A 21118-nucleotide genomic window follows, 5' to 3' on the forward strand; every position below is an offset into this window, starting at 1 on the left:
CTGTTTGGAGCCAAAGTACGTGAGCTGTCATCCACTGCTATCTCAGGCACATTAAAATGGAGCTGGATGGAAAATGGAGCAGCTGGAACCAGGACAAACCTGTGCTCATAGGGGAGCTAGGTAGGCTTACCATGCTGAACCACAATGCTGGCCCCCAAACAGTCCATTATTCATATGGATCTTTTCCCTAGACCTATGAATATGTATTAATATACATATCACATTGTTAGTATATTTTATGTATTTAAGTATATATGTTTTCATATATATTACATAATAGATTTCCTAATATTGTAATATTGTTGTTATGCTAGCTCTGTAGGAACCCTATTGGGCTCCTAGAGTAAAACTTCACTTGGTCTTAATTCTCTTAATGTGATATAAGATTTGTAATAATTTTTTATCTAGAAAATTTGCAGGAAGACTCATAAGTAATATTTGTTACTTTCTCTTTAAGTATTTAAAATCAGAAAAAATAATTGAGAAGTTTTTCTGTCTTTGTTAATGCCTTAGAACAATCTAAGGAGCACTGGGAATACCTAGGCAGAATTATCCTCTAAAACCATATGGGTCTACTTCTTTTCTTGCATAGTCATTCCTTGATAACTTTCTCTCTGCTGAAGAAACTGGTCTGTTTGCACGTTTTCTGTTTCTGGTGGAATCAGTTTTGGTAACCTGCATGTCTTTAGGAAATTTCCCACTTCAACTTTTCAATTTTCAAATTCACTTGCTGAGAAGCCTGTGAAGTGGATCTGTAGAGTGGGCTTTTGGTGCAGTGGTTAAAGTATTACCTGGGATACTCACATCCCATATCGGAATATCTGGGTTCGAGTCCCAGCTCTGCCAATTCCAACATCCTGCTGATATACACCTGTGAAGGCAGCAAGTGATGGTTCAAGTAGTTGGGTCCCTGTCACCCACGAAGGAGACCCAGACAGAGTTCCAGGTTCCTGACTTCCATCTGGCCCACCCCTGACTATTGTGGGCATTTGAGGGAGCAAACTAGCAGATGGAAGATCTGAGTATATCTCTGCCTCTTTCCCTGTCTCTCTCCCTTTCAAATAAATAAAAAGATGGTAGTCTTAGAATTATTTAAATTTCTGTGTCAGGCTACTTCCCCTTTGCCACTTTAGTTTGTATGTTTGTGCTTTCTAACCCCTTCATTTATTTCCTTTTTTAGGTTAGCTAGTGTTTCAACTATTTTGTTACTTTTAAAATATGATAGGACTTCAAAAATTCATGAAAAATGTAATTAAAAGGTGGGTTATTTTTTATTTCAAAAAATGTTCGAAATCCATTCATTGTTTTTTCATAATGCTCATTTCCCATGAACATCTTGATGACCCTTCTATGTAAAGATTTCAATATTTTTTGATATTAAGTTTTCATCAACAGTCAGGGCAAGGGCTGATCAAGTCACTGTTTTTCACAGTGTTCATTTCACTTCAACAGGTTTCCTTTTTAGTGCTTGGTTAGTTGTCAACGATCACGGAGAGAATACGATATTTGTCCCTTTGGGACTGGCTTATTTCACCCAGCTTAATGTTTTCTAAATTCCTAACAGGGATCACTTTTCAGTTAAAATTTAAACACCTAAGAATAATTGTGTGTTAATTACAGAGTTCAACCAATAGTACTAGAACAAAAAAATACTAAAATGGATAGAGTATTACATTGTATATCAACCGTCAGGACAAGAGCTGATCAAGTCACTGTTGCTCATAGTGTCCATTTCATTTCAACAAGTTTCCCCTTTGGTGCTCAGTTAGTTGTCGCCAATCAGGAAGAACATATGATATTTGTCCCTTTGGGACTGGCTTAGTTCACTCAGCATGATGTTTTCCAGATTCCTCCATCTTGTTGCAAATGACCGGGTTTCATTGTTTTTGACTGCTGTATAGTATTCTATAGAGTACATGTCCCATAATTTCTTTATCCAGTCTACTGTTGATGGGCATTTGGGTTGGTTCCAGGTCTTAGCTATTGTGAATTGTGCTGCAATAAACATTAATGTGCAGACAGCTTTTTTGTTTGCCAATTTAATTTCCTCTGGGTAAATTCCAAGGAGTGGGATGGCTGGGTTGAATGGTAGGGTTATATTCAGGTTTCTGAGGAATCTCCAGACTGACATCTATAGTGGCTTAACCAGTTTGCATTCCCACCAACAGTGGGTTAGTGTCCCTTTTTCCCCACATCCTCTCCAGCATCTATTGTTGGTAGATTTCTGAATGTGAGCCATTCAAACCAGGGTGAGGTGAAACCTCATTGTGGTTTTGATTTGCATTTCCCTGATTGCTAGTGATCTTGAACATTTTTTCATGTGTCTGTTGGCCATTTGGATTTCCACTTTTTTTTTTTTTTTTTTTTTTTTTTGACAGGCAGAGTGGACAGTGAGAGAGAGAGAGAGAGAAAGGTCTTCCTTTGCCGTTGGATCACCCTCCAATGGCCGCCGCTGCAGCCGGCGCACCGCGCTGATCCGATGGCAGGAGCCAGGATCCAGGTGCTTTTCCTGGTCTCCCATGGGGTGCAGGGCCCAAGCACCTGGGCCATCCTCCACTGCACTCCCTGGCCATAGCAGAGAGCTGGCCTGGAAGAGGGGCAACCGGGACAGAATCCGGTGCCCCAACCGGGACTAGAACCCGGTGTGCCGGCGCCGCGAGGTGGAGGATTAGCCTATTGAGCCACAGCGCCGGCTCCGGATTTCCACTTTTGAAAAATGTCTATTGAGGTCCTTGGCCCATCTCTTAAGTGGGTTGTTTGTTTTGTTTTTGTGGAGTTTCTTGATTTCTTTGTAGATTCTGGTTATCAACCCTTTATCTGTTCCATAGTTTGCAAATATTTTTCCCATTCTGTCGGTTGCCTCTTCACTTTCCTGACAATACACAGTTATTCTTAAGTGTTGAAACTTAACTGAAAATTGATCCCTGTTAAATATAAGAGTGGGAATAAAAGAGGGAAGAGATGTGCAATTTGGGACATGCTCAAGCTGACTTGCCCCAAACAGTAGAGTTAGAAACATACCAGGGGATTCCAATTCAATCCCATCAAGGTGGCAAGTACCAATGCCATCTCACTGGTCCAAGTGATCAATTTCTGCTCACAATTGATCATAATGATAGGACTAGGAGCCAAAGGGATCACATAAACAAGACTAGTGTCTGCAAATACTAACTGATAGAATAAAAAAGGGAGAGAAAAATCCAACATGGGAAGCGAGATACACAGCAGACCCATAGAATGGCAGATGTCCTAAACAGCACTCTGGCCTCAGAATCAGCTCTAAGTCATTCGGATCCAGCTAAAAAGCCCCTGAGAGTATTTCAGGCATGGAAAGCCAAGACATTCTGGCAAAAAAAAAAAAATGACCTAAATGAAAGATCTCCACAAGTGAGATCCCAGTGGAAAGAACAGGTCATCAGAGAAGGAGGTACCTTTCTCTGAAGGGAGGAGAGAACTTCCACTCTGACCATGGCCTTGTCTAAATATGATCAGAGTCAGTGAACTCAGGGGGCTTCCATAGCCTTGGCAGCTCATGACAAGAGCCTAGGGTGATTACTGATGCCATAAACAAGAGTGTCAATTTGTTAAGTCAACAACAGGAGTCACTGTGCACTTACTCCTCATGTAGGATCTCTGTCCTTCATGTGCTGTACATTGTGATTTAATGCTATAACTAGTACTCAAACAGTATTTTTCACTTTGTGTTTCTATGTGGGTGCAAACTGTTGAAATCTTTACTTAATATATGCTAAACTGATCTTCTGTATATAAAGAGAATTGAAAATGAATCTTGATGTGAATGGAAGGGGAGAGGGAGTGGGAAAGGGGAGGGTTACGGGTGGGAGGGAAGTTATGGGGGGGAAGCCATTGTAATCCATAAGCTGTACTTTGGAAATCTATATTCATTAAATAAAAGTTTAAAAAAATCAGATTAAAAAAAAGATTTCAATATTTTTTGAATCAAAACAAACTTATCTTTTAATTCAATTTTCTATGAACTCTTTAAAATACCTTTATAGAGATATTTTCCTTGGTTGAATGAGTGAGGCTTATCCTACAGTTGATTCCTAAGAAGGGCTCACAGATAGAGAATTTCATATATTCTTATTTGTTCAAAGCTCTTTTACTTCAACTTTTATATATAAGTTTTTAAGTATTTAAGCTTTTCATAATAGCTTGGCTTGATGTGAAATTACAACTCACATTTTCCGTGACTTTTCCTGAGAACTGATGCCGCATGCGCATGTTGCTCCCGAGAGCTCTGGTGCCAGCCTAACTCCATTGCCCTCCTAAATGGGTTGAAGCTTTGGCTGGCTGTTTGCTCTTGGTCAGTTTTCCAGGAACTGAATGGGCCTTTCCAATGTCTATATGTATGTTTCCTCTTACACCTGGAAAGTTTTCTTGCATTACAGTTGAGTTTTATGTATTTGTTTTATTCCATTGTGTTTTCTTCCTTGTGGTCTCCAATTATGAATATTGGTTTGTGCCTGCTTCTTTCATTCCAGTTGCTTTTGGAGTCTTTTCACTTCCTTCTGCTTCTCCGCCTTTCTTCAATGGTCCTTCTGCAGCATTCCCTGGTGGCTACTCTTCTTGCACTTTGGAATTTATTTTTCATTTCTTGGGTTATTTTGTCTTTTTCTTTGTTTTCTCTCCTGAGATCAACCGACTTTCTTTTCATTTCTTCCTATTTTTGTCCATTTCTGGTTTTAACTTTTAAATTCCTGATTCAAGGTATGACTTTGATATTGTAAAATGCTTGATTGATATTTAATTCAGTTTTGACTGTTGTGTTACAGTTTTCTTCTGCTTTGTGATCCTTTGTGGGAGGTAGATTTTCATCACTGGAAGGGATTTTCTGTTGTTGTTATGCTAGCTTTGTCCCTATTTAATCTGCTTACCTATTCATTTACTGGATGGCTTAGAGAGTCCTGGGTTAGGGGCAGTGCTCCTGTCTGCATAGGAAACTATGGTTTCTTTAATGGATGGCATTTTCTGGAAGGCCATGGGTGAGGGATCATGGGGACCTTTTTGCCTTTTTTCTTGCCCTGCAAAACTCTAAGACTTCTGCCTTTTTTTCTTTCCACCTTACTACCCATTCTCCAAAAACTGTGTCTGCCTTCCATGTAGCTTCTCCTTAAGAGGTGAAGTCTTTTTGCTTGGGTCTGGATACAGTTTGCACTTGTCTTTCAAAGGTTCCGAAGGTGTTGGGAGCTTGGTCCCAATTGGGTGGTGATGCTGAGAAGTGTTAGGACCTTGAAGAGGTAGAGAGTCTGGTGGGAACCCTTAGGTCATCAAGGGCATGGTCCTTGGAAGGGATTAAGGGACTTCCCAGGAGAGCAAGTTGTGATAGGAATGAATCTGACCCCCGACTTGTAGTTTTGCAACAGAATCTCTCCTTGTGGTCCATGCTTGCATAATTATGCCATCTGCCATTGGGCACTCAGCAGAGGCCAAAGCAGTAGGCTGTTCCATCTTGGACATTGAGTCTCCAAGACGTCTCTTCTTTGTCAGTAGCCCACCTTGGGTATTTTGTTATAGTAACAGAAAACAGACTAAGACACTTTGGCAGTCTGGTGCCCTGTAGTGGTGCTCACTCAGCATTTTTGCACCTACAGGGAGGTTGCATTGGGGGCAATGTTTTCCATCCATTTTACACCCTCCATTAGGTTGCTTCTTCTCTCTTCTGTTCGGTATTTCCCACACTGTTGCTCTTGTGTTCCAGAGTCTTGAGATGGCAACACAAGAAACAGTTTGCTGAGATTTCGGCCTTTTAAAGCCGAGGAGGTCCCTGTCTTCTTGAGACGTGTGCTCAGCATCACTTCATTTGCTCGTCCTCCTGCTCACTCTGAGGAGTTTTGCAGATTCAGTTGAGACCCAAATTCATGCAATTTCTATTAATTCACCTGCCCAGAATTCTTTGACATATTCTTGATGAACATAAAAGGAAAAAAAAATTACTTGATTTTTTTTTTCTGACTCAAAAGCCTACCAACAAAATTAAACGCATTGACATTAATTTCCACTTTCTGGAGATTCTGGAAGGTGACTTCAGTTTTAACAGAACTACACGCGATTTGGTAAACAGACTCCAAATATGATGTCCTCGGAGGGAAAACAATAAACTGTGTCCCTGGTGGTGTAATATTGGGAACATCGGAGTGAGCTTTTCTAACTCTGAAATTGAAGCTCCGACCACAGCTGTTGAGAAGCTAACAGATGACCACGCCCCCTGCAGTGGGCAGCCTCTTACCCACTGCTTCCTTGGGTTTAAGGGTGCGGGTGGGGTTCCCCTCACATAGGCAGCAAATTATGATTCACTCACAACCAGGCATTTGTCTCAACGGAGAATGGGGTTTATAGTCTGTGAGCAGGTGCAGTAAAGCAAATGTAGTAAAACACGGCGCGGCTCCCTCACCCCTTCGGCTCCCCACCGGAAGCAGCCATCCTATCCTCTCCACCAAATGGGCAGAGATGCACAGAGACACACGCACGCGAGCTGTGCCACGGTCTCTGATGGCCTCCCTTGTCTCCCCTAAGGTGGGATCTGGGAAGCCTTCAACAGAAGGGAGGGGCTGACAGTGGATGGCTGCTCCGTGTCTGCCCTGTAGCACTGCGCTCCTAGGGCTTAGCACCCTGCGCAGGGCTCTGGGCCGCGAAGATGCTGCCCCACCTGCCGTCAGCACCGCACAGGGCTCTAACGAGTCAATTCCCCTTGAGGATGGCTGCGTTTCAGAGGATGCAGGTCCTCACAGAGGCGCCTGAGCTGGAGGGACCAGAGGGCTCGGTGGACGTTTTCTTTCGGGAACAAAAGGGTCAGCCTTCCTTTGTCCCCTGTCCTGGGGCTGGACTTCCTGCAGCCTCTTCTGCTTCCCCTGGGGAGTGGTTGCAAAGCACAACCTTCCTGAAGGAGGAGGGAAAGAGGAGAAACGCAATGTGGAAGCTCTTTCCTCCTCACCTCTGCAATTTTTCTGCGGTTATGAAATTTTCTTTTGTGCAAAAACAAAAAGAAAAAAAAACCTCTTTCATCTGCCAAGATTTTTACTTATCACATATGAAAGGGTATCATCTTCTGCAGATTTTGAAATGCCTTAAAAAACCGAGTATCAAAGAGTCCGAGGCCCATTAATCTAAATTGCTTTAACGCTTCGAGAAGAATAAAAGGCACTTTCTAAAATCTGCAAATGAGAGTAACCTACAAAATTGCAGATTAAATGCTGTGAGAAAAAATTCTTAGGTTCTCGCTTGAAACAAGCATCTTTAAAGGAAAAGAAAAATGACTTCAATATTTTAAAATCATGTTTTGAAACAGAAGAAAAAAAGACAGAAATAGAGTTAGACCCAATGGAAGGAGAAGAGGGAAAAATGCTACTTCACCCTAGACAAGTAGCCATCAAATTTCATTCAGTAAAATTTCCCAGGAAGGGAGCAGCAGCAGCAGCATAGAAAGACAATTTTTGCCATCCTCCAAGGAACCCTGACACACGAACCCCGATTTCTAAGTCCTTTTCCCCCTCCTTGAAAAAAAGATGCACAGTTCTCAAAGTTTAGGGCTGGATTCTCAGTGGTTACAACGGGTAGGAAAGAGGGCATCATGCATTTCAGTCCCCCCCAGTTAAATTTATTCTCTGCTACCCTGATAGTAACAACAGAACGAAAGGTCTGTAGTATTTGATAGTCTTGGTCTTATAGACCTGAGCAGGATGTGCTGGGCATGAGACTGTAATAGCGTCTTACAGTTGCATCCTGCGCATGTAAGTCTAAGGGACTAAGAGAGTTCCCCTGGCAGCCTCTGCATCTGACTCAGCCCCTCCACAGCCCTGACAGCCCCAGCATCCCCCACAGCCGACCTTCCGCTGAGCCATGCTGGCTGGCTGAACAGGGTCTCTCAGAGAGGTCTTGTGTGAGATTTTCCTAACTTCTCGATTATACAGAAAGAATCCAATTTAATATAGGAAAACCAGGATATTTGAGTGAGCAATAAATTTAAGGGAGGTGGGAGGCCTGAAAGACCACAGCCCCAACACAGTAATATTGGCACACATCTATCTGACTAGGCACACACACACTCAAAGGTGGCATCCTACTGCACTTGCTACATATATGTATACATGCCCATGTAGATATGAGTATGTGCGTATGTGTAGTGATGTGTGTATATGCACACAGAGACACCCTCGGTCACTGTGGGGATTAGTTCCAAGACCCCCACAATGGACAGCAAAATCTGCAGACATTCAAGTCCCTTCTATAAAAAGGCCCAAAGTTTGCTTCTATCCCTGCACACCCTGCCCTATGCTTTAAATCATCTCTGGCTGACTTATAACACCTGTCCTATGTAAATGCTGTGTTAGTCGTTATACTACATTGTTTAGGGAATAATGACAAGGAAGACAGGTCTGTGCATGCTCAGGATAGAGGCAAGGTCTTTTGAATATTTCCTGTTTATTTATTTGAGAGGTAGAGTTACAGACAGAGAGAGGGAGAGACAGAGAAAGGTCTATTTACTGGTTCACTCCCCAAATGGCCTCGATGACCAGAGCTGAGCCAATCTGAAGCCAGCAGCCAGTGGGTGCAGGGGCCCAAGCACTTGGGCCATCTTCTACAACCCTCCCAGGCCATAGCAGAGAGCTGGGTCAGAAGAGGAGCCTCTGGGACTTGAACCGGTGCCCATGTGGGATGCTGGAACCACAGGCAGAGGCTTAGCTTACCAGGGAGCAGCAGCTCCACCAAATATTTTCGGTCTAGTGTTGATTGAACCCGCAGATGCAGGTCCCAGATAGAAACAGCTGACTGTGTATGTTTATGACACCACACACACACACACACACACACCCCTTTACCAACATCTGTGCATCAACACTTGTTAATGACTTCAGAAGTTTCCATTTTTTGACAAGTACCAAACCCCTTTACAGAATAATTACTCCCAAATGTTTGCCAGTATAAATGTTAACAATAAATTATATATATAATGTACGATCTTTTCATTAAATGTTTATTAAATTTTACTTTTGAATTGTTTTAAATGTTTTCCTTTGTTCTATTTTCCCCTCCCCACTGGATCTCCATCCCCCACCCCCACCCCAACTCCAATATAACCAAAACTGTTGGCTTGATCTCTTTCGACACAGTTCTCTCTGTGTGCAGGCATCAGTGAGAACCACATTTTCAGGGAGTTAGTACTTGAATCAGATGGGAAGTGTTTAGCTGCAAGCAACACAAAGCCTAAATTGCAGCCAGCTTGAGGGGAGGTACTTTTTTCATGAACAGGAGGACTGGAAGCTGGCAGGTCTGGCTTGGGCTCTGCTGCTCAGCGGTGTCACCAGGGCACTGGACTCTTTCAGCTCTCAGCTCTGCATCCCTGGGTGTGTGTGTCACCTTGTGTTCCCAAGGTGGCCACTCCACCCAGGAGCACACAGGGTGGCAGGAGGGAGGAAGAAGCTGCACCTGCAGTGGGCAACTGAGCTCTCCCACCACACACTTCCTTTTCCATCTCATCCACCAGGACCGAGATCACCTGGGCACGCCTGATGGCAATGGTATCTCCTGCCTTCAGTGAGTGAAACAGCCCAGGAAAGGGCCAGTGCTGTGGCATAGTGGGTAAAGCCGCTGCCTGCAATGCTGGCATCCCATATAGGCGCCAGTTCAAGTCCGAGCTGCTCCACTTCCAATCCAGAGCTCTGCTGTGGCCTGGGAAAGCAGTAGAAGATGGCCCAAGTCCTTGGACCCCTGCACCTACATGGGAGACCCAGAAGAGGCACCTGGCTCCTGGCTTCAGATGGGCTCAGTTCTGGCCATTATGACCATCTGGGGAGTGAATCAGCTATGGAAGACCTCTCTCTTTCTCTCTCTGTAACTCTGCCTTTCAAATAAATAAATAAATAAATCGGGAAGGGAAGGGAAGGGAAGGGAAGAGCCCAGGCAAAGGAACCGGCTATGAGGTTAGGGTACAATGCATTCTTTCAGAACAATAGCCCAGAGTCTCCAAAATGGAGCTAAAAAAAAAAGAGAGAGAGAGAGAGAGTGGTGGGCATTTGGTGAAGTAGTTAAGATGCTGTTTGAGATGCACACAGCACACCCAGACTGCCTGAGTTCAAGCCCTGACTCCACTCCTGATTTCAGCTTCCTGCTCATGCGCGCTCTGGGAGGCGGCAGGTGATGGCTCAAATAGTTGGGTCCCTGCTATCCTCATGGGAGACTTGGTTGGAGTTCCTGGCTCTTGGATTCGACCTGGACCTGCCCTGGTGGTTGCTGGCATTTGGGGAACGAACGAGCAGATATAAGTACTCTCCTGCTTACTCTCTGTCAAAGGAATAACATTAATTAATTGTTTTTAAAAGAGCAGTGGTTCTCTCTTTGGGGATGATATTGCCTAAGAAACTAAAAAGTCTCCCTTCCCTGCTGCAGGCCTGAGACAGAGCATACGAGCGAGTGGGTTCTTCAGGGCTTCTTCATGCATCTGAACGATCCAAAGTCTGGGACTTGGAGTGAAATTTGGCCAAAATGGAAACACACATCGCATCTTGCGTGGTAATTTGTCATCCACTTACTGCAACTGATTTTTATATTACACAGCTGGAATTTTGCCAGATGTCAAAAAGTTGGGTTGCACTTTTGGTTCTTTCAGTCATGGGAGCCTTGTCCGATCCCTCCTGCCACTTGTTGTAGGCAGACACAGACTTGCTGCCCCCATACAGGGCTGCTCTGTGAGGCTTTAGCCCCGACTTTCCTTCCTCCAGACCCCTGGGCCACAGGTTCCTGCAGATCGGGACTCTGTGACTTACCCTGGCACAGATGAATCTCCCTCTCCCGCTCAGGACAGGGGCAGTCTTCAGGCGTGATCCAGTCACGAAGCGCCCTCAGGGTGCACTTCCTGCATTTGTTCAAGTCTTTATCATTTGATCAAAGGTTGCTTCCTTTAAAGAAAGACAAAGCAATCAACGCAGGGATGGGATTCACTTCCGTTAAAGGTTTCTGTTTTCACGTGCTATAGGCTCTGCCTTTGAACAGGAAGGGTTCTCTGCATCTTTGTGGGCGTGGCTGGTATTTCACACTCTTGGCTGCTGGACTGAGCTGTTTATGATGGGTGTTAAGGACGTTCGTTCCTGGGAGCACCCACTGTGTCCCATCATCCTTTAAGGACACCAGTTCAAGTCCCAGCTGTTCAACTTCTGATCCAGCTCCCTGCTAATTCACCTTCAAAAACAGCAGAAGATGGCCCAAGTGCCTGGGCCCCTGCCACCACTGTGGGAGACCTGGAAGAAGCTCCTGGCTCCTGGCTCCTGGCACCTGGCTCCTGGCTTTGGCCTGGTCCAGCTCTGGTTGTTGCAACCTTTTGGGGAGTGAACCTGTAGATGGAAGACCTCTCTCTGTCTCTCCTTCTTGCTCTGTAACTTTGCCTTTCAAATAAATAAATAAATAAATCTTCTTTTTAAAGAAGGATGTTTATGGAGAAACGATTTCCACCATAGCCTTCTGATGTGAACGTCAACAAATAAGCTGGGCATCATCTTTGGAAGGAAGTGAGAACAAAAGCAACAAATGCATTGGGAAGAGGCCGGCGCTGTGGCGCAGCAGGTTAACGCCCTGGCCTGTAGCACCGGCATCCCATATGGGTGCTGGTTCGAGACCTGGCTGCTCCACTTCTGATCCAGCTCTCTGCTGTGGCCTGGGAAAGCAGTGGAAGATGGCCCAAGTCCTTGGGCCCCTGCACACGCATAGGAGACTCGGAAGAAGCTCCTGGCTCCTGGCTTTGGATCGGCGCAGCTCCAGCCATTGCGGCCAATTGGGAAGTGAACCAGCGGATGGAAGACACCTCTCTCTCTCTCTCTCCCCCTCCTTCTCTCTCTATGTAACTCTGACTTTCAAATAAATAAATAAATAAATCTTTAAAATACACACACACACAGACACACACCACAAGTACATTGGGAAAAAGAGTGCCCTCTGGCCACCACGGAGCCTCTCCTCATCCTCACCCCCACCCCTCCCCCACCGCTCACACACGAGGCCAGCAGCCCCACCGTGCCGAGGCTTAAATGTCCCCTCTAAAATTCCTGGTGAGACCGAACCCTCAAATTCAGATGTTAGTACATTTGGAGGTGGGACACCGGGGATGGGGGACTTGGGATCAGGCGAGGTCGGTAAGGCAGCCCGCCGTGCCGGCACTAGCGGCTCTGCCAGGGAAGAACAGCTTATTGTCCGGCCGTGGGATGCGGCCACCGCCTCACCAGACGCCAGCACCACGCTCTGGGACTTCCAGCCTCCAGAGCTGGGAGCCAAATACGCTTCCACTCTTTATAAATGCCCTGGTCCCTGGCAGTTTATCACAGCCACAGGAAACAGCCCAACAGCCTCCTCTGCTGCATGTGTATGGAGACGAATGAGGTTGCATCTGAAAGGATATTATTTGGGGGATGATGATGAAACCGCACAGTGATTCACTTAGGAAGCAAATATGTTGAATAAAGTAGAACCCTGACAATTTCCTGCACCGCTTGCACCTGCCAGCGGCTATCAAATAGGTCCTCGCCATCATCGGATCCTTGGTGTGGTCGCAGAAGCAGGCCCTGCAGGTTCAGTTTGGCAGCAGCGGGGTTTGGAACATCAGCTGTCATTTCCGCTTATTTCTAATGATCTTTACCACCAGGCAGGCGCCCGGCTATTGAGTTCCTCTCCCAGGTGACCGTCGTTTCGACCTGATGGCCCGTGACTTCTCCATCTTTCCAGTCGTTACTCCAAGACAAGTAGATTCTCTTTCCTGGTTGTTCTGCCCCCTGCGCCAGAGCCCTGCCCCACTCTTCTCGTCCTTCTGGGGCACAATGCAGGGACCTGCGCGAGTCATGCTGTGACAGCTGCTTCTCCCCTCCAGGACGTGGGGGCTGCGGCCAGCTCTGAGGCCACATGCAAAGCTAAGATGAGGGAGGGGGAAGGAGCCACTCGGGTGGCTTTGGGATGAGGTGAGCAACTGAATAATACGCCCGTCTAGTAAGAAGGTAAAGTAAGCGACTCTATTGGTAAGGGAAAGTCTGCAGCTGAGCAGCCCTTAGCTCAGGGCCTGCTTCAAGGGTAAAAGCTGTTGCAATGTGAAGACGGGAGATGGGGCCTGGCACTGTGGCCGTTGGGTTAAGCTGCCACTGCAGTGTGGAATTCCATTCCAGAGTGCCAGTTAGAATCCCAGCTGCTTCTCTTTTGATCCAGCTCCCTGCTAGCGTGCCTGGCAAAGCAGCAGGGCCCTGCCACCCAAGTGGGAGACTCGGATGGAGTTCCAGGCTCAGCCTGCCCTGGTTGTAGTGGCCATTTGGGAGTGAACTAGTGGCTGGGAGATCTCTCTCTCTCTCTCTCTCTCTCTCTCTCTCTCTGCCACTCTGCCTTTCAAATAAATAAAACAAATTAAAAAAAAAAAAAACGGAGAAAAAGACTCCTGTAGAGAGACAGGGGGTAGGGGGCATCATTGTGGCATAATAGGCTAAGCCTTTGGGTGCCCGTTCCCACATGGGTGCCAGTTCTAATCCCAGCTGCTCCATTTCCAATCCAGCTCTCTGCTGTGGCCTGGGAAAGCAGTGGAGGATGGCCCAAGTGCTTGGGCCCCTGCACCCACGTGGGAGACCTGGAAGAAGCTCCTGGCTCCTGGGAAGCGAACCAGTGGATGGAAGACCTCTCTCTGTCCCTCTCTTTTCTGTAACTCTGCCTCTCAAATAAATAAATAAAACCTTAGAGAGAGAGAGAGGGAAAGATGGGGGAGAGAGGAGGGAGTTCCTCTCTCAGATCCAGCAGAGGTTTCATGAAGGACACACAGAGTTTACTCCTTGGGGGTGTCTTGGAGAGTAGCACAGGTTGGTGCTGTACAAGGATACCTGGCCCACAGGTAAGCAGGGCTGAAATCAATCCTTTTCCCTCACCTTGGTGCAGTCCACCGAGGGGCTGTGTCACCAGGAGGGAAGCCATCTTCTAATTGTGCACGTGCTGGCATGCATATGTGTGGCCCCCCCTACACACAGACAGGCACAGACATAACTTACAGGATAATTAAGGGCTCTACTGACACTCCTCAAAACCGACAAAGCCCTCAGGTTACAGGGGCGCTTCAGCCACTGGGGCAGCAGGCAGTCCCCTGGGCTGGGGAGGGGACCCCTGAGAAAAAGGGTGGGTGTGGCCTCTGGCTGCCTGGGAGCAGAGGGAGATTCTTGGGAAGAGACACTGGCTAGAAGGACGCACAACTCCCACAAGGTCCCTTCCTGCCATCACTGGCTAAACAAACAGGCAAATGTTCATAATCACATAAAGAAACGTGAAAGTACCAACAGCAATGACAGACCGCTTTTCTCACATTAGTGAATATTCCAGAAAGAGTGGCACTCAAAGCTGGTGAGGGCAAAGGGGAGACAGGCGCTTTAATGTACAAGTAAGTTTCAATCATTTAGAACTTTCCAAAAAACACCTTGGCAGTAGATAACAAAAGCCTTGCAAATACGAAAACCATTTAGCACACTGATTACTGTCATTACGTTTGCAGGACTCTATTCAAAGGAAATAAGAAATGAATATGAAGATCTACCTCCCATGTATGGAAAGAAAAATTTTAAGCCACTAAATGTCTAAGTGTACCCAAAAAAAAGTTTATTAATTTCTGCTACTTCAATGGAGCATCTATTAGAATTTAAATTATTTTAGTGGAGGTGGGTATTTGGTCTAGCATTTAAGAAGTCTGCATCCCTTAATAGAATGCCAAGGTCCAATTTCCGGCTGGAGCTCTGGATTCCAGCTTCCTAGCAGTGCAGATGCTGAGTGGTGGCCAGTTGATGACTTGGGTGGTTGGGTTTCTGCCACCCACGTGGGAGACCCAGATTCAGTTCCAGCCTCCTGCTTCCTGGCTGTTGAGGACATTGGAGGAATAAACCAGCAGATGGGAGCTCTGTCTCTCTGTCTCTCAAATGGAACAAAAAACAATAAGATTATGTTTATGAAGCGCTTTTAAAACCTAAAATACTATTAAGTGGCGGAAAAAGTGAAACTCTCACAATACACAGAAAATAGACTTGAAGGAAATATACCAACGTGTAGATAATGGTTATCTCTGGGTGCTGAGTTGGAGGGCGAAGAGGGAGGCTGTTCTTTTCTTCTTTACACATTTATTTCCCATGACAGACAGGTATTATTATTCTTATCAGAGGAAGAAGAAAACACTGCAGAGCAAAAGGGTGGGGACTGGTGGCTGAAGGCTTGTGCTGAGGGACTGGTGGGAGGGGCGTAGGGCCCAGTGTGCAGGTGGCCCGCTGGGACCTGGCCTTGCCTGGCAGGGATGCTTGGTTTTGAGTGGTCTGGGTGCTGAGAGAATGCCATCTCAGCAGACAAGGATCTTGGGCTCCTGGCAGCCCCACTCAAACATTGTTACTATCCTTCTGGAAAATTCCTTCGGAGGACTGCGTCTCAGAAATCATAGCGCAGACCAATCACCTGGGGTCTTATTAAAATGCAGACTATGGTTAAGAATGTCTGAGGGGGCAGCACTGTAGTGTACCAGATAAAGCCACTGCCTACAGTGCTGGCATCCCATATGGTTGCCAGTTCAAGTCCTGGCTGCTCCACCTCCAATACAACTCTCTGCTATGGCCTGGGATAGCAGTAGAAGATGGCTCAGGTCCTCGGCCCCTGAACCCACATAGGGGACCCAGAAGAAGCTCCTGGCTCCTGGCTTCAGATTGGCACAGCTCCAGCCATTGTGGCCAATTGGGGAGTGAACCAGTAGATGCAAGACCTCTCTCTCTCTCTCTCTCTCTCTCTCTCTCTCTCTCTCTCTCCCTCTCCCTCTCTTTCTCTCTTTCTCTCTGTAACTCTACCTTTTAAATAAATAAATAAATAAATCTTTAAAAAAGAAAATAAAAAGCAATGTCTGGAGTGGAGCCTGGGATTCTGCGTCCCTGTCAAGCTCCTGGGCGACAGAGTCCCCGCCCGTCAGAGACCCGCATGGTTCTAGTCGAAAGCAGTTTCTCAAACTTTCTCATACGTGAGTCTCCCCTGAACAGTTCGTTAGGCATCGCTTGCGGGGCCCCACAGCCAGAGATTCCAATAGGGAAGGTCTGGGCAGGGCGTGCGGATCTACCTTCCAAGCTCCCAGGTGACAATCCCTGCCAATCTGCAGACCACACTTTGGGTAGCACGCTGGAGCATGCACGCGTCTAGCACCTTGTCCCTTTAAAGGGTGATTCCAGCAGCAGTAGCTGCAGGCTCTGGAACCCTGCCAGGAATGCAAGTAGCCAGACCCCACCTCAGACCTTCCCAATCACCCTGCATTGGAACAAGATTCCTGGGGAGCTTATGCATGGTGGAGTTTGGGATATTCTGATCTGTAAGGGAGCTGAGTGAGAACATGTTCAAGGCAATCAATAGGCGTCCTGCGCCACCTTGCCGTCAGTCACTGTATGTGTGAGCATCCTGTGCAGGCTCTTTCTGGGCAGGCCAAGCTGTCTCCTTGTTCTTCCTCTCATTCACCACGTCTAGGGGCTGATGACCTGCTGACAAGGGACAGCTGCTCTTAGTTCACTTTCTTGAGGGGTGTGGACTTGTCCGTCAGGAGAAGAACATCTCAGTCACTGTTACGGTTTAAACAGGATTGACATCTCCAGAGCCATGCAGAAGTTTCGGTCTCAAAGTATTATATGATAATGGCTGGTGGATTAAAGGTGGAGGGTTAATCCTATTATGGCGTCTGAAGATGGGGACTTGGGAAGTGAATGGATTGGATTTGGTTGCTAGGGTAGACCCCGTGGTCAAATCATGATGGCATTTTAAGGTAAGACCACATGGATGAGGGAGCTCCCCGGGTGTCTCTGCTTCCTATCCCTTGGCCATCCTCCAGCCTCACCAGGTGCCTGAACCAATTGGACTGTGAACCTCCAAAACTGTGAGCCAAGAGAGGCCTTCCTCCCTAAGGAGCTTCTCTCAGAAAATTTCAGTTGTACTATTGGAAAGTTGATTAATACAGTGGCCATGGAACAAACTCAGGATTCTTACAGCAATTCCTTATGTCAGAACTCCGTGAATGGGATTGGGAATGGGAGAGGGAAAAGGAGGTGGGATGGGAGTGGGGGGGGGGGGGAGGGTGGGTATGGTGGGAAGAATTACTATATTCCTAAAGTTGTACTTATGAAATTCATGAAGTTTGTATTCCTTAAATAAAAGGTTTCTTTGTGGGGTGAGGAAGAACTCCGTGCCTAGATAAGCAGAAGTGATGAATGGAAACCGTTTCTCAGGTAGGTTAGATAGCAGGATTGCAGCAGAGAGATGGAGAGCAGCTAGACATACCCTGCCAAGTGCTGGACTTCGGGAATGGGAGCAGGGGAGCGGAGTCCGATGTTCCAGGTCTCTTCAAGACAGGGCAGTGGACAACGAATTGAGGGTCATTTCACTGGAATTGGTTTCTTTCAGAAATATCCCATCCTTATTTCTTCTCAATATGCCATAACTTTAGGGAGGAAAAATTCCCTTTCCCGAGATGGTGCAGTATCGGAAAAGATAGGAAAGCGCTCTGTTTATGGAAGACATATTTATTTGCCAAAGCATTTTTTCCTAGCTCTGGGCAGAATGAAATATACAATCTACAGTCTCTCTTCGCGTGAATTTAAATGCACTGTGTGTTGTCATATTTCCAACTAGTTGAAGGCTTTTTTCGTTTTAATTTGACAGAGGGTTGGGAGGGGAGCTCTTTACCAGTGGCTATTTGAAGTTTAGTGATTGCCTAGAAAGAAAAAAAAAAAACCTCAATGTTATTTTTTGAGCAGTGACTATTTTTCACTCTGCTAAGAAATTACTGCAATTTGACACATGAAATCTAAGGCATAGATAAGTGTGATCTTGAAAAATTGTCTTTTGTTGCCTTGGTGGTAACAAAAAAAGCCAAGTCAATGCTATAGGCATTTTCCCATGGTTAATGAGAGTCCTGGCTCAGCATGGAACATCGCCTAGCACTTTCTCTGCGTTGTTACAACAGGAAAAACGGGGCTCACGGCTGGAAATGATGGGGCGGCCACTCGGCCCAACGGGCCAAGCAAATCTGATTGTCACTCCTCAGAAGAAAATCTTTTCAAATCGCCTTAAATTTAAGATGAATTACACATTCCAACATACTTAAAACGCTGTTTCTCTATAGAAGGTAAGAATTACCCAATTAGTGGTCTCTCTCTGCTCCGGTCCTTGAAAGAACCCATTTGTCCTCTATGTTATATTTGACAAGTTTGAATAACTCTGTGTTTTTTCTTTTTAAATATTTATTTATTTATTTGAAAGGCCAAGTTACAGAGAGCCGGAGGCAGAGGCAGAGGTAGAAAGAGAGGTCTTCCATCCGTTGGTTCACTCCCCAAATGGCTGCTGCCAGAGCGGAGTCGATCCAAAGCCAGGAGCCAGGAGCCAAGAGCCTCTTCCAGGTCTCCCACATGGGTGCAGGGACCCAAGGACTTGTACCATCTTCCATTGCTGTTCCAGGCCATAGCAGAGAACTGAATCGGAAGAGGAGCAGCCAGGACTAGAACCAGCACCCACATGGAATGCTGGCACTGCAGGCAGAGGCCCCACTCTACACCACAGCACTGGCCCCACCATGTGCTTTTAAAAGTGTTCATTTACCAGTAGAAATTCTAGATACAGGGACCAGCATTGTGGCATAGCTGGTTGAGCCTTTGTCTGCAATCTGGCACTGCATACAAGTTGCCGGTTCAAGACCAACTGCTCCATTTCCAATCCAGCTCTCTGCTATGGCCTGGGAAAGCAGTAGAAGATGGCCCAAGTGCTTGGGCCCCTACACTCACGTGGGAAGACCCGGAGGTGGCTCCTGACTCCTGGCTTCAGATCGACGCAACTCCAGCAGTTGCTGCCAATTAGGGAGTGAACTGCCTCTCCTTCTCTCTGTGTGTAACTCTGACTTTCAAATAAATAAATAAATTTAAAAAAAAAATGGTTCGCTACCCTTGGGAGGGAACATGGAACCTGCAGAGATCGCCATGGCTGATCAGAGGCGTGGTTCTTAGGCCCCCATGTGACAGCTGGGGCTAGATAGAGGGTGACAGGAGGCAGTGAGTGACCGGAGCCCTGAGGATGACCGGGAAGAAGCAAGAGCAGAGTACTCAGCCGGGAGGCTGCCCCAGAGTGCTCTCGGCGGTTCCCATGTTGCATTTGGAGCAGCACACTTAGTTACATTACTGCTGCTGCCTGGCTGGGCGAGGCAAGAACCTCTCCATGTCTCTGCTCAGTAATCTGTAAAATTAGCCACTTAGCCAAGTCCCCCCAGCCACACAGTGCTGGTCACACAGTGCTGCAAAATTGCCAAGGGCAATGTCACAGAGTACCAGCCAGCGTGTTTCTCTGATGGGAATAGCTCCAAGCTGGCAGCACGTTTTGAAGATAAAGCATGGTTTTTCCTGTTTGAGAGATGGGCGTTTCAGGTCAGACTGTGGAAGACAGAAGGGCCGAAGGGAGAGCAGGGGACGTGGCTGGGGAAGTCCCGGTGAGTGGCATCTGTCTGCATTTGTTTCCTGATGAGTATCTGAAAGTGCCTCTGCTAGTTGCAGCCCAGGGGGGCAGATTAATCAAGGTGGGAAGGTTTCTCTTTCAATTGCAATTACAGCCATTACTGGCAGTATTGAAATTAATCAATCACTATTGACTGCCTTTCCTATTTTTACATCACTCTGGAGACCAGGACAAACACAGTTTCCTTCCCGGGGTGGGCAGCCTCAGGCTGGCAAGCAGACATGGTTTCCTAGCCCCATGGAAAATGTAAGGCGGGCTGTGTGGTTGGCGTTGTTTTTAGCTTGCAATTTCTGTATAAGGCAACATGTGATTTGTGTTCTTATATTTCCTTGGCTAAGAACTGGCACTTTTTAATCAACTGGTGTCTCAGATGGGGGTCTCCCTTATTGGCACCACATTTTGGGGAGTGTTCATGGCCATTTCCATTCTACTTCTTAGGGGGACGCTACAATAGTAGGAGAGTCCACCGTTCCCCACCCAACCACCCAGTTGTCTGTGTATAAATTGGAGAAGCAGTCACACTGTTCTCTCCCTCCTGGCAATGTGCAGCAACTTTCCTTAGCACCATAGAAAATGGATTCGTTGTACACAAAGGTCAAAATCATACCCACATTTTTTTTTTTTTTACTAAGACAACAGTTAAATCCAAGGTAGAGAGTTTTGAACACCAAGCTAGCCAAAGACTTTTCAAACACACAAACGAGCATTCCTTGCATAGCCTGTCCTTCTTAGTACTGACAGCTGGGCCAGGCAGTTCTTACTTGGAAGCTGCACCCTACTGGAAAAAGTGCAAGGCCTGGGCACCAGGCAGACAGGCGTTGCAAGGGTTGGGCTGTCATTGTCTTGGTACACAGATAAGGTGGCATGGGAGTCTCCTTTGTACGGGGCAGGTGGGCGGTGTTGAATGTAAGGCGACGACCATCTACCCCGATGTGTGGAGTCTTTCCTGGTTTCAGCCCTGAAATTCCCTGGTCCAGCCGCATCCTCAGGCCGGGGAAGCTGGATGATTGGTTTCCCCACAAATGCTGGGGCAGCAGAGGATTCCACGAAGAGTGGTGCTCTGCCTGTGTCATCCTGCGCCTTCCAGCGTGGGAACGGCCTGAGGAGGGAGAGGGGCCCATGGGCAGGTTTATGAAGGGCTATGAGATCCGCCAGTCAGCACATCGCAAGTCGCGGCATGTGTGTGTGCGCATGCGTTGGTGCCTCCCTCCTCCCTCCGGCGTCGTCTATTTAAATAGTGTGTTTTCATAAGTTGTATGTTTTTCTGGAGGGGTGGAATTTCCAGGAATGCACCCAAGGTCCCCTCCATTCTCACCCTGCCTCGCCTTCCCTACACTTCTGAAGCCAGGAGGGCGTTCCATCCTGTGGGTTTACGGCTTCCTCTGTCTATACACATGCTTAGGACCACTTAGGTCCTCCCACATCTTGGCTGTTGTGAACAATGCTGTTGTGAGCATGGAAGCGCAGATAGCTCTCTGAGATCTGATTTCAGTTCTTTTTTTTATATAGATTTATTTTGTTTATTTGAAAGAATTACACAAAGAGGGAGAGATAGATAAGGATCTTCCATCACTGGCTCACTCCCCAAATGGCC

This window comes from Oryctolagus cuniculus, chromosome 10 (assembly GCF_964237555.1).
Source record: "Oryctolagus cuniculus chromosome 10, mOryCun1.1, whole genome shotgun sequence".
In the NCBI taxonomy this organism is placed as follows: Eukaryota; Metazoa; Chordata; class Mammalia; order Lagomorpha; family Leporidae; genus Oryctolagus; species Oryctolagus cuniculus.